Source organism: Artibeus jamaicensis, unplaced genomic scaffold (genome assembly GCF_021234435.1).
Source record: "Artibeus jamaicensis isolate MK-2021 breed Jamaican fruit bat unplaced genomic scaffold, CSHL_Jam_final contig_2566, whole genome shotgun sequence".
Taxonomy (NCBI): Eukaryota; Metazoa; Chordata; class Mammalia; order Chiroptera; family Phyllostomidae; genus Artibeus; species Artibeus jamaicensis.
In genome coordinates this window covers 713,285-727,703 of record NW_026521552.1, presented here as the reverse complement: position 1 = coordinate 727,703, position 14,419 = coordinate 713,285, and the positions used below count along the sequence as shown (strand labels likewise).

Genomic DNA, 14,419 nt, shown 5'->3' with positions numbered 1-14,419 from the left:
GACAGCATGTGTGGAACTGGAGAGAATTGTGCTAGGTGAAATAAGCCAGGTGATGAGGGACAAATATGATCCCCTTTAACATATGCTCTCACTTTATTTTTTATTTTTTTAATTTTTTTATTGATTATGCTGTTACAGTTGTTCTATTCCCCCTTTATTCCCCTCCACCCTACCCCCCATCCCCACCATCACCCCCCCTTTAGTTTATGACCATGTGTCTCAAGTCCTTTAGATTCTATATTTCCCATGCTATTCTTGCCCCCCCCCATCTATTTTCTATCTACTGTCTATGCTACTTATTTTCTGTACCTTCTCCCCCCTTCTCCTCCTCCCACTCCCCTGTTGCTAACCCTCCTTGAGATCTTCATTTCTGTTTCCACTCCTGATCTAGCTGTCCTTTTAGTTTGCTTTCGTTTTAGGTGTGGTTGTTAATAACTGTGAGTTTGTTGTCCTTTCACTGTTGATGTTTCTTTAACTTCTTTTTCTTAGATAAGTCCCTTTAACATTTCCTATAATAAGGGCTTGGTGATGATGAACTCCTTGAATTTGATCTTATCTGAGAAGCACCTTATCTGTCCTTCCATTTTAAATGAAAGTTTTGCTGGATAGAGCAATCTTGGTTGTAGGCCTTTAGATTTCATGACTTGGAATACCTCTTTCCAGCCCCTTCTTGCCTGGAAGGTCTCTTTTGAGAAATCTGCTGACAGTCTGATGGGGACTCCTTTGTAGGTGACTGTCCCCTTAGCTCTTGCTGCTTCTAGGATTCTCTCCTTCATTTTAATCTTGGCTAATGTAATTACGATGTGCCTTGGTGTGTTCCTTCTTGGGTCCAACTTCTTTGGTACTCTCTGAGCTTCCTGGATTTCCTGGAAGTCTATTTCCTTTGCCAGATTGGGGAAATTCTCCTTTATTATTTGTTCAAATAAGTTTTCCACTGGTGGCTGTGCCTTTCCCCCCTTCTGGTACCCCTATAATTCGGATGTTGGAGCGTTTAAAGATGTCCTGGAGGTTCCTAAGACTCTCCTCATTTCTTTGAATTCTTGCTTCTTGACTCTTTTCTGTTTGGCCATTATTTGCTTTCTTCTGGTCCACTCCATTGATTTGAGTCCCAGTTTCCTTTTCATTGCTATTGGTGTCCTGTGCAATTCCATTCATTTCAATTGGTTTCGCCTTCATATATTTGTCTAATTTGTGGCTATAATCAACAGTTCTGTGAGGATCCTGATCACCAATGTTTTAAACTGTGCGTCTGTGAGTTTTGCTATTTCTTCATCGCTTAGATTTATTGGCTCTGGGGCTCTGAGATCCTCCTGCGCCATTCTTGGTCTGTTCGGGCCCTTTAAATGTGAGAAGCGGCGCCTTGGATTCCCAGGTGGCTGGGTTGTGACGCTGTATGTGGGGGCGTGGCCAGAGCGGGGAAATGGCGACCCCCTCTGCTGCTTCTCACAGCTGGGTGCGGAGGAGCAGTGCCTTAGGTGGTTCACCTGGGCCGGGCCACTCAGAGTCGCTGGGTTATGACGCTGTATGTGGAGGTGGGGTCAGAGCAGGGAAATGGCAGCGCCCTCCACTGCCGCTTGCCGTGGGGACCTGCCGGCCTGGTCCAACCGCCTACTCACTCGCCTGTCCACCCTCGCACAAATGCGCGACCTCAGTCAACACGCAGCCCCGGGTCCGGCTGTCTCCCCCGCAGTCGCTCGCCTGGTTGCTCGCTGGGTCGCTCACTAGGTCTGACCCTGCGCCTGGATTCCGCGGGCCTGAGTGTGTCTGGCCGAGACCTCCTGTGCAACCCTGCTCCGCCAGCCGCTGGTTTCGCCCCTTACCGGTCAGGCTGAAGAATTTGTTGTTAACGGACTTCCGAAAAGTTCAATTTTCCGTGTTCTGGCTGTGTTTTCTATTGCTACTATTTAGTTTTCTCTAATCTTGGTTGTGTGAAAAGGCACGGCACATCCACCTATGCCTCCATCTTGGCGGAAGTCCTATGCTCTCACTTTAACTAAAACCTAATCAGCAACAACAAAAAAGGCAAGCAAAATATAACCAGAGACATTGAAATTAAGAACAATCTGACTAACCACAGGGGAAGGGAGATGGGGTAATGGGGGGAAGGGTTTTCAGGAACAACTGTAAAGGACACATGGACAAAAACCAATGGAGGGAGGTGGGGTTGGGGAGAAGTGGGATAAATGTAGACAATTGTAATGGAATAATAATTAAAATTTTTTTCAATTACTTTTTACATTTGACATTATTTTGTATTAGGTTCAAGTGTGCAGCCATGAGTTGAGATGATCACATTTTACAGAATATTACCACTTTTTCCAATACCCAATACATAAATATTATAATATTACTGACTGTATTCCCTATGCTGTACTTTACATCCCTGTGACTATTTTGTAACTGCCACTTTGTACTTTCTAATCCCCTCGCCTTGACTCTTCCCCAAGCCCCTTTTTCTCATACAACCCTTAGTCTATTTTGTTTCTGTGACCTTGTTTCAATTTTTTTATTTTGGTTTTTATATTCTAGTTATAGGTGATATCATATGGTTTTTGCCTTTTCTGAATGACTTATTTCACTTAGCATAATACATGCCAGCATTTTTAAACCTGAAAAAACAAACATTGGAAATAAAGTGAGAAAATCTAGCACCTCCCCAGGTCGTTCCATACTTGGCACTCAAGCACTTACTCCTTGTCACTGCACATTCCTGGCCTCTGATGACCTGCTGCCCTCTATTGATAGCACTTTGCCCAGACTCCGCAGAGAAAGGCTCCTTTTTCCCTCCCAGTGCCATTTTGTATAGGCTGAGGAAGATGAGGTTCCAGAGGAGAGGATGCAGTACTGTTGTAGGGTTGTTTTTTTTTTCTGGGATACACCTGCATTTCCCAGCCCTATATTTTTCATAGTGTCTAATGGGCATCATGGCCTTTAGAGTTCCTGTTGTCCTTGTAAATGGGTGGAGCTGTAAGGGGCTGGAGACTTCCCTTAAGGTTTAAAATGGCTGCCAACCTCCTCACTGATTTTGGCTTTTCTGTCTTCTCTCCATGGTAGTCGTGCCTTTAGTATCAATTTCTTTCTTACCCTTTACTGTCTTCTCTGCCCCTTAAGCGCCATTAAAGTTCTCTCAGGAGGTGGATTGGCAGCACACACCCTCACTGTCCAGGTCTCTGGGAACAGCGTCCCCACCCAGCTCCTGGAAAGCCAAGATCTTTCTTTTTTTTTTTTGGCTCTGGGAATCTGGCAACCCAACCCCTGACCTGAGACCTCCTCCATGTCCCAATCCTCACATCCTTCTCTAGACCAGCCTTTCAGCTTCCCTTTGTAGTTGCTTCCCTGCTTGGGGTTTGATCAGGGCTTACCAAGTGTCCATTCACTGGAGGTCCCCATCGCTAACCCGTGTGTGAGAAGGTGTCAGTAGAAGGGCGACCTGATCTGTAGAAAGTGGTGGGAAAATTCACTAGTCTGTTTCTGATAGCAGTTTACAGTCTTTGGATTTCCCCTTTAGCAATGGGTAGCACACACCTTCTCTCTCATGTGGTGAGATCATTACTGTCTGTGTGGTTTGGGCACAGGAAGGGGATATGTGGATAAACGGCATATTTCCACTTTCCAGGTGAACTTTTAAAGGCACCTGCTGCCTAAGGCAGAAGCCCAGAAGAGGAGGAAGAGGAATGCGAGAGTTCAGCAATGGCTCTTTCTCATGCAGTCATATACTCAGTAGTGCCTGTCTTCCCTGAAATGCCCTTTGAGTGGCTGATCTTCTTTGACTGAATTGTCCTGCCTGACATTTTTTTGTTCACCCTCAACCTGGGGCCATCCCTCAGTTCCAGTCATCTCTAGTTAGATTCCATTTCACCATGATCCAGTGATAAGTATAGTTTTTAAAATAATTTTTTAGAAAGAGAAACAGATTTGTACTTTCTTATGTATGCATTCATTGGTTTGGTTTTTTTTTTTTTTTTAATATGCCCTGATGGAAATGTAAACTGAAACTTTGACTATCTGGACACACTGTAACCAGCTTAGTTACCTCCCTGGCCAGGGTTGTGACATGGGTCCTTTTATCAACCAGTATAAAAAAAGATGCACATTGAAGTCACATAAAAATACACACAAATACCTACCTGATAAGTTCTGGGTGATGGGGTGGGGAGACAATAAGAGGAAATCTTTCTGACTGCTTTTATATTAAATACATTTGAACCTAAATGAGGGAGTCACTGACTAGAAAGTCTTCATGACTGGAAATGAAGAAGAAAGTTGACATTTTCTTTTTAGAGAGAGGGAAAGGGAGGAAGAGAGGGAGAGATACATCAGTTGGTTGGCTCTGCCTTACCGCAACTGGAGACCAGGTCCACAACCCAGGCATGTGTCCTGACTGGGAAATGGAACCAGTGACCTTTCTACTCACAAGCAGGTGCTCAGTCCACTGAACCACATCAGCCAGGGCATGTCAGTGCACTTTTTAAATTACATGTGTTACATAACTTTTTACATTTTTTAGGTTCAATTTTAAAGCCCACTGGCTAAGTGGGCTCAGGTGTTTGGTTAGTTAACTCATAGCTTTAGACCTGAAGTGAGTTTTTTATAATGTCTGTGACACATTTTCTTCTCTGTAAGGTGAGACCAGATCTTTCCCCAGTGAGCTATTAACATAAGAAGTTAATGTATGGAAACTATTTACAGTAATGCTTAGGACAAACTCAAAACTTTTAGTTATTACTATTATTCTCATCACAATTTCTTTAGCATTTTCTTTTAAAAATACATTTATTTTTTAGCGAGAGGGAAAGGGAGGGTGAATGAGAGGGAGAGAAACATCAATTGGTTGCCTCTCGTGCATGCCCTGAGGGGGGATCTAACCAGTGGATTTTGTGGGATGATGACCACCCAACTGAGTCACAGCAGTCAGGACAAAAAAAAAAAAAACGGGGGGTCTTTTTATTTTAAAAAAATTATTTTTAGAGAGGAGAAAAGGGAGAGAAACTTTGGTCACCGTTCTCACTTGCCCCCATTTGGAGACCCGGCTCACAACTCAGGCATGTGCCCTGACTGGGAATCACAAAACCTTATAGTTTGCAGGCTGGTGCTCAGTCTACTAAGCCACACCAACCAGGGCAAAAGTGGGTTTTTGTTTGGTTATTTTTGTTTCTTTTTTTTTTAAGATTTTATTTAGAGAGGGAGGAAGGGAGGGAGAGAGGAAGAGAAACATAAATGTGTGGTTGCCTCTCGTGTGCCCACAACTGGGGACCTGGCCCACAACCCAGGTATATATTCTGACTGGGAATTGAACTGGTGATCCTTCAGTTCGAGGGCCAGCACTCAGTCCGAGCCACACCATCCAGTACTGGAAGTGTTTTTCTTTAAGAGAGAGAGGGGAAGAAACACCAATGTCTGGTTGCCTCTCAAGTGCCCCTTACCGGGGAGTTGGCCCATAACCCAGGCGTGTGCCTGACTGGAAATCAAACCAGTGACCCTTCGGTTTGCAGGCTGGCACTCAATCCTCTGAGCCACACCAGCCAGGGCTGTAAGTGTTTCTTATCATGCAGGTTGCTTCTTCTTTCTATGGGGTTGGATAGGGCCCATGAGACACAACTTTACTAATGCTTGACCAGAAAAATCCAGACTGATTAAGATTACGTTTCTAAAAGAGGTTGAAATTGCAATTAGATCTGGCATTAAAACTAGGATTGGGCCCTGGCTAGTGTGGCTCAGTGGATTGAGCGCTGGCTTGTGAATAGAAAGGTTGCTGGTTCCATTCCCAGTCAGGGCACGCGCCTGGGTTTCAGGCCAGGTCCCAAGTAGGGGGTACACGAGAGGCAAGCACACGTTGATGTTTCTCTCCATCTTTTTCACCCTCCTTTCTCCTCTCTCTGAAAATAAAAATAAATCTTAAAAAACAAAACCAGATTTGATGGCTTCAGCACAGAGTGATGCCATTTTTGGCTTGTGCATTTATGTTTAACACGACCCTTTATTCCAATATATCTGGCCTCTTCAGATCTGAAACTTATTCAGAATCTCTGAGGCCCAAGAATCTCAAACAGCTGTGTGCTCGCACAGCAAGTTGGCCTGAGAATATGGACTCCTGCCCAAATGCCCAGTAGGAGCAGAGGGTGTTGCCACACCCTTTCCTCTCTGGGGAACTAATTCTGTAGCTTCAAAACCTCAGTCCAGACCCTGGGGATATTGGGAATTTATTACAGCATCCTCCCTCAGAAATCTCTATTCAGGGTTTCCTCCTCTTGCTGAAATACCCACATAGACAGAAGGATCCTATCCAGATTCTACATACAGCCTGCTTTCCACTTGGGGATCTCAACAGAGGGCCAACCTCAGTTGTCAGGATGAACCGATTAGCCAGGGGAGATACTTTTTGGATTTTGAAAGATCAACAAAGACTTAGAGCCACAGGTTCACAGAGGTGGGGCCCCCAGGTTTCTCTTCAGATTATGAGCAGTGACCTGGTGCTCTGTCGGGATCTCCTGCAAGTCAGGGCAGGATTCCTGAATGGAAATGAGCACATTCACCCTGTGCTTTCAGGGACACCAGACGGTGCCTTACAGCACCATCAAGAGCCAAGGAGATCCTTTAACAATGAAAAGTCCAGACCCACATAGAATTGTAGTCCAAACCATGCTCACCTGTAAACTATGAACTGAGGTGGAGGTCGCTTATTGCAGACAGCCTTACATTTAAGGGTCATGGCTTCAGCTGGACATGTTTAGGTTCTGCCTGAAGCCACAGAGTGAGCCTGGGCCTCTCCCACTACTTGGGTCACTGTGGGGACATGGGATCAGTCTCCGCAGGGACTGTCCACCTAGCACCAGGTAGTTTTGGGAGTTGGATGCCCTGTGCAGACTGTGATCAGATTGACACCAGAATCTGAATCTGCTTGCCTGTCAGAGGGAGAGAGGGGTAAGCTACCCAGGACCCAGCAGTTTCAAAGAACTATATATTTTGGTATCTTTTGCCTTTCTCATTAAATTATTTGATTCCAGAGTCTTCACCCAGCATCCTGTTTTGCATTTCTGCAGACCCAGTAGTTGATCAAGTCACAATAAAGTAAATACATGCATACATCATGAAATGATTACAAAAATCTTACTAATGAACATACCATTAACTCCCATGGTTACAATTTGTGTGTGTGTCCAGAACATTTAAGATGTACTCTCTTGGCCAATGTCAAGTATAATACCCACTCTAATTAGCCAGAGTTACCAAATTGTAGTTCAGGTGTCTGGAATTTATTCCTCTTGCACAACTATACTAAATCTTGTGTTGCTGGATCATAGCTCCCATTTGCCCTATAGCCAGCTTTTGGCAATCACAGTTCTCAGTTCTGAGAAGTTTGATTTTATCAGATCCACGTGTGAGATCATATGGTATTTGTCTTCCTCTGACTGGCTTATTCCATTTAATATAATGCCCTCCCGGTTCATCCATGCTGTCCCAGATGGAAGGGTGTCTTCTTTTGAAGGCTTAATAACATTCATATATTTTTTCTTTATATGTTCATATGTACATTTGTTTCTCTATTCCTCCTAGACTCCAGGGAAACAATAGTGAGATGCCACTTCCCACTTTCTAGAATAGCTAAATTTAAAAAGAATATAAAACTTGTAACACCACATTTTAGTGAGCATGTCGAGAATTTAAATGATCTTGTATTGTTGATGGAAGAGAAAAAGTTACCTCCGGTTGGCAAAACTGTTTGGCTTTTACTTGTTTAAACATTTATCTATCCTAAAAAAAAATGTAAACACAGCAATGACAACTTTGAGCTTCTCATCCTATGCCTCCTTTCTGAATCCCTCCATTCTTATGGGATTAACCATGTGAGTTAATGGCATGTTCATTAGTAAGATTTTTGTAATCATTTCATGATGTATACATGCATTTACTTTATTGTGACTTGATCAACTACTGGGTCTGCAGAAATTCAAAACAGGATGCTGGGTGAAGACTCTGGAATCAAATAATTTAATGAGAAATAATATGTTTATTTTCAGAGAGAGGGGAAGGGAGGAAGAAAGAGAGGGAGAGAAACATCAGTTGATTGCCTCTTGCTTGTCCCCAACTGACCCATAACCCAGACATGGACCTGGCCCATACATAATTCAGACATGTGCTCTGACAGGGAATCAAACCAGCAACCTTTCAGTTTGCAGGTGGATGCCCAATCCAGGGAGCCACACCAGCCAGAGCTCTCTCCATTCTTACTTATCTCGTGTTGTACACTGGCATCATTTAAAAAAATCAATAATATGGAAACCGAAGGAGAGAGAAAGTCAGGATCTTGGTGCTTATGGTTATCATGGGACTCCTAGTGCCCCCGCTCTAGGGTGCTATGAGGATTAACTCACATAATATGGGTGAGGCTCCCAACACAGTAACCATAATAATCTACTCACGAGCACATAGTAGATGCTCAATAAGTGCATGTTAATGAACATGTAGGCACACATTTTCCACATAAAGACTTGCCAAGATGTTACTGCTTTGGCCTTATGGAAAGCTTAAAGTGCCAGCAAAGCATATAATCCGTGAGGACAGTGATTGTGGTCTTTGCTGGAAACTAACAGGAGACAGTGCTCTCTTTACTGGGATCTCAACAGAAGTTGGCTTTGTTGAGATATGATGGTGGACATGAGGGTTCAGGTGTGCAGAGTGGTGCTAACAAGAAGTCCAGGGGAGCCCTGGCTGGTGTAGCTCAGTGGATTGAGTGCGGGCCTGCGAACCAGACAGTCGTGGTTCGATTCCCAGTCAGGGCACATGCCTAGGTTGCAGACCAGTTCCCTGCAGGCCAGTTCCCAGCAGGGGACGCATGAAAGGCAACCACACATTGATGTTTCTCTCCCTCTCTCCTTCCCTTCCCCTCTAAAGATAAATAAATAAAATATTTTTTTAAAAAAAAGTCCAGGGGAGCCACACCCACTGATAGGGAACTTGCTAAAGATGCCAGTCAGGACCCCTCCCCCTGCCCTGCAGAGGGAATCAAGGTTCCTTCCTGTGGGGCCTGGAGCACCAAGGAATTTACATGCACGTGGAACACGAGCATGCAAAGCTTCCAACCCTGCTCATCAATCAGATTAATAAACGTCATTTGGTGAGCTTTAAAAACATCACCACCTGTGCCCTACCCCCAGCGTCTATTGGTCTGGGTTTAGCCTCGATGTTTTAAGGAGGTGACTCTAAGGTGAGGCTAATGCCGGGAGGAGGGCTCTGAACATGTTTGTGAGCGTTGAGCACAGCCTTTGGTTCAGGGAGATAATGTGTTGACCTGGATTCAGGAGAGGTGGGAGCTCAGGGCACACTGTTCTCATGTGTGGGCGTCTGTGGGCAGGGACAGGCCCGGGAAGACACGGAAGGCGAAACCCGGGCTTGGTCTCCATGGCGGGGCCCACTGTTCCTGACTCTGCTGTGTCAAAGGACAGGAGATGGTGGCCTTTTCAGCATTCCAAGTCCTTCTGTGAGTGTGGTGGAAGTGGATAAAGGGGGTGTGCGGATCACTTTGAAGGTACAGACTTCAACATGCAGACGTGACTCCTGAGCATGTATCATCGCCTGAGAACACAGCCCCAAGCTGTGTTCCCCAAGGCCTGCCCCAAGGAGAAGGACGTCTTGTCTGCTTCTCAGGTAAAGGATCTATCCTGGGTCAGAGGCTATGTCTGCTTACCCTTTTAAAATTGGTAGATTTAGAGCCAGCAAACATTTACTTCTTTCTCTCGTGTAGCCCTCTTAAAAAATTTGGTTTTGACTACTTTCTCTGCGTCAATGATAGTCACGGTTCTTTAGAATGTACCTCTCACATCCCAGAGCCTGCTCTCCATGCTGTCCCCTCAGCTTCTCAGTACGGCGCAAGGGATGCTCACCGTGAACTAACAACCTGCAACTACTGAAAATAATCCCTCTGTGTCAGACCAACATGATGATGTGTTGGTACCAAGATTCCCATTGGGGGTGGGGTTAAGTCCTGGGATACCAGTGAAAAAGAGGAATATTTGATATTTATGTCCCATCTGGATATGGTATGTTTAGCAGCCACTCACAGCCAGGCAGATTCACACAGGATTCAGGCAACAGAAGAAAATTCACAGAGCTGTTGGGATGTCTGACATGCCTTTATTCTGGGGGGAGGCAGGAGGTGGTGGTGTGACCCAGTCACATCACAAGCCACGTGTCACACTGTGGGGAAGCCCCGACTCCCTTATGGGAGTGCCTCCGGGGTGCCAATACAGTCCTTCAGGTTATATAACAGAGCTTCATTCTACGCATGCAGGCCCCTACTCAAGGTTATATGAACACTGCTAAATTATGCTTGCTCGGACATCCAGTTGAGAGAGCCTGACTCCATTTTCCCTACAGCCAGGATTAGGAAAATGCACAAAATCATACAATTGCCATATGGCTTGAAAGAACTCCAAGTCCTGAACAGGAAAGACAGCCTTGCTTTCTAGATTGCTTTAGAGACTTACCATTTCAAATACACTAGAGTAGAGCGTATGAGAGCATTATGTAGCTTGAAATTGCATAAAGCCATCATTTTCTCATGACTAAATGTATATTATGAATGTGTGGGGATTTTTTTTCAAACTATCAACACGATGCTGCATGCATCAGGCAGCTGATGTTAATTTAACTCAGTTCACTTGGTTGAAGGGCTGCCAGATTCTTCCTTTATAATGTTAATATTCATCCTCTAGCATTAAGGATCTTGTAGGGATTTACTGGGAGATGTACACAAACCATCATATTTAATCTGAAAACACCCCCTTCCTTTCAGTTTCTCTTTGTAATTTGCTTTGGAAAATGGGTGTTCTGACCTTTCTTCAATGACGATAATGGCTCTCGCTAGTAAGGTTCTAAATCAAACCTGGGTCCCATAAATTTCCACTTTTATTCTAGTCACACTCTCTTCTCTGTTACTTTTAGCAACCAAGAATCATATAAAACATATATATTCTCCCCGTGGGTAGACTTGAAAGCTCCTGGTACCCCATTCCCACCTCAGGTGATTTTGTGGTAGTACCCACACTGGACTCCTAAAGGTTGTCTTTTGTGACTCACCTTTTCTTCTCATTTCTTCATTCAACACTGCATGACCCATCTGTGTTGTACCCTGCATTGTGATATGGTATTGTTGCACGAATATACCTCAATTATATGCTAATTTGCTAATGTTTTTTTTGTGTGTGTGTTACTTATACTATCAGTTGTTCTTGCCTTTTCCCTTTGCCCACTTGCACCCAGCCTCATCCCCTCCCTTCCATTAATCCCTGTATCGTTGTCTAAGTACACAGGTCATACAGAAATGTTCTTTGGCTAATCCCTTCACCCTGCCTCCAACAGCTGCCAATCTGTTCTGTGTATCTTCCCATTTGTTTTGTTTACTTTGTACGTTAGACTCAGCATGTAAATGAGATCATGTGGTATTCACATTTTACTGGCCGGCTTATTTCTTATATTCATGCTGCCGAAATAGGTAGAGTTCCTTTTTATTGCTGTGTAAGTAGTCCATTGTGTAAATGTACCATGCTTCTCATAATTCAGTTTGTAAATCTGAAACTCTTTACCTGTTAAGCAACAACTCCTCTTTCTCCCTTCCCCCCAAATTCTGGCAACAACCACTGTACTTTTTTTTTAATTTTTTATTGATTATGCTGTTACAGTTGTTCTATTCCCCCTTTCATTCCCCTCCACCCTACCCCTCCATCCCCACCATTCCCCCCCTTTAGTTTATGACCATGTGTCTCAAGTTCTTTAGATTCTATATTTCCCATGCTATTCTTGCCCCCCCATCTATTTTCTATCTACTGTCTATGCTACTTATTTTCTGTACCTTCTCCCCCCTTCTCCTCCTCCCACTCCCCTGTTGCTAACCCTCCTTGAGATCTTCATTTCTATGTTTCCACTCCTGATCTAGCTGTCCTTTTAGTTTGCTTTTGTTTTAGGTGTGGTTGTTAATAACTGTGAGTTTGTTGTCCTTTCACTGTTCATGTTTCTTTAACTTCTTTTTCTTAGATAAGTCCCTTTAACATTTCATATAATAAGGGCTTGGTGATGATGAACTCCTTGAATTTGACCTTATCTGAGATAGCACTTTATCTGTCCTTCCATTCTAAATGAAAGTTTTGCTGGATAGAGCAATCTTGGTTGTAGGTCTTTGGATTTCATGACTTGGAATGCCTCTTTCCAGCCCCTTCTTGCCTGTAAGGTCTCTTTTGAGAAATCCACTGACAGTCTGATGGGGACTCCTTTGTAGGTGACTGTCCCCTTAGCTCTTGCTGCTTCTAGGATTCTCTCCTTCATTTTAATTTTGGCTAATTTAATTACGATGTGCCTTGGTGTGTTCCTTCTTGGGTCCAACTTCTTTGGGACTCTCTGAGCTTCCTGGATTTCCTGGAAGTCTATTTCCTTTGCCAGATTGGGGAAATTCTCCTTTATTATTTGTTCAAATAAGTTTTCCACTGGTGGCTGTGCTTTTCCCCCCTTCTGGTACCCCTATAATTCGGATGTTGGAGCGTTTAAAGATGTCCTGGAGGTTCCTAAGACTCTCCTCATTTCTTTGAATTCTTGCTTCTTGACTCTTTTCTGTTTGGCCATTATTTGCTTGCTTCTGGTCCACTCCATTGATTTGAGTCCCAGTTTCCTTTTCATTGCTATTGGTGTCCTGTGCAATTCCATTCATTTCAATTAGTTTCGCCTTCATATATTTGTCTAATTTGTGGCTATAATCAACAGTTCTGTGAGGATCCTGATCACCAGTGTTTTAAACTGTGCGTCTGAGAGTTTTGCTATTTCTTCATTGCTTAAATTTATAGGCTCCGTGGCTTTGAGCTCTTCTTGAGCCATTTTTGGTCTGTTCTGGCCCTTTAAGTGTGAGGAACGGAGCCTTGGACTCCCAGGTCGCTGGGTTGTGACGCTGTATGTGGGGGCGTGGTCAGAGCGTGGAAATGGCAGCACCCTCTGTTGTTAACGCACCGCAGGGTCAGAGCAGAGCCTTAGGTGGTTCAATACGGCCGGGCAACTCAGAGTTGCTGGGTTATGACGCTGTATGTGGAGGTGGGGTCAGAGCAGGGAAATGGCCGCGCCCTCCCTGCTGCTTGCCATGGGGACCGCTGGGTCCCGGTCCAATTGCCCACTCTCTCGCTTGTCTATCCGTGCACAAATGAGCGACCACAGTCAACCCGCAGCCCTGCTCCCTTGCTGTTTCCCTGTGGTCGCTCGCTCGGTCGCTCGCTAGCTCGCTCTGTCACTCACTAGGTCCAACCCTGCCGCCTGGATTCTGCGCACCTGAGTCGTCTGACCGAGTTTTCCTGTGCAACCCTGCTCCACCAGCTGCTGGTTTCGCCCCTTACCGGTCAGACTGAAGAATTTGTTGTTAACAGACTTCCGAAAAGTTCAATTTTCTGTGTTCTGGCTGTGTTTTCTGTTGCTAAGATTTAGTTGTCTCTAAACTTGGTTGTGTGAGAAGGCACGGCACATCCACCTATGCCTCCATCTTGGCGGAAGTCCTCTGTACTTTTGAAAAATATTTTATTTTTAGGGGGAGAAGAGAGAGGGAAATACTGATCAGTTGCCTCTCATACATGCCCCAACTGGGAACCAAGTCTGCAGCCTTGGAATTGAAGTTTGCAGCATGTGACCAGGAACTGACCAGGCAGCCTTTCACTTTGTGGGATGACAATTGACTGAGCCACACTGGTAAGGGCACCCTTATACTTTGTCCTTACCATTTGACTACTCCTAAGTACCTGATATAAGAGGAATCATACCGTTGTCTTTCTGTGGCTGGCTATTTCATTTAGTGCAATGTCCTCACGGTTATTCGTGTTGTAGCATGTGTCAGAACTTTTCCTTTTTAGGCCTACATAATACTCCCATTTTATGCGTATTTCACATTTTGCTCATATACTCACCAGTTAATGGATGCTTGGGTTGCTTCCACATATAAACTAATGTGAATAATGCTGTTACAAGCATGGGTGCAGAAACACCTCTTTGCCCATTTTTTTTTAATTGGGTTGGGTTTTGTTGACTTTCAGAAGTTCTGTATGTATTCTGGATATTAATCCTTCATCAGATGTGTGATTTGGCAATATTTTCTGCCATTTTGAGGTCCCCCCACAGGAAAATGTGAATGCAGTCCCTCGTTTCCACCAATTATGCAGTTGAGTTTCCCCCATTTGGGGAAATCACGGGTCAGCATACCTGGAGTGCAGTGGAGGAGCTTTGCCCTAGAGAAACTACCTCCTTTATCATGGTCTCTCTCCTGCCAGGCAAGTATTGTGAGTTGAGTTTTTATTGTTGAAATCTTTTTTTCTTACTCCTCACATGAGTACATGCTTGTTAACTTTAGAGAAGGGAAGGGGGAAATAAAAACAGGAAAATACTGAGCTGTTGCCTCCCA

The 14,419-nt window shown here is 44.4% G+C and overlaps 1 long non-coding RNA gene and 1 other non-coding gene across 2 annotated transcripts in view; one reads left to right on the top strand and one right to left on the bottom strand.

Moving 5' to 3' along the window:
- The window catches only part of LOC128626973 (uncharacterized), a 51,243-nt gene that overhangs the window by 21,727 nt on the left and 15,097 nt on the right, over positions 1 to 14,419 (top strand). The window lies entirely within an intron of this gene.
- Positions 14,135 to 14,296, bottom strand: LOC119047329 (U1 spliceosomal RNA). Its single transcript, XR_005082126.1, has one exon. It is a non-coding gene; the product is annotated as a U1 spliceosomal RNA (small nuclear RNA).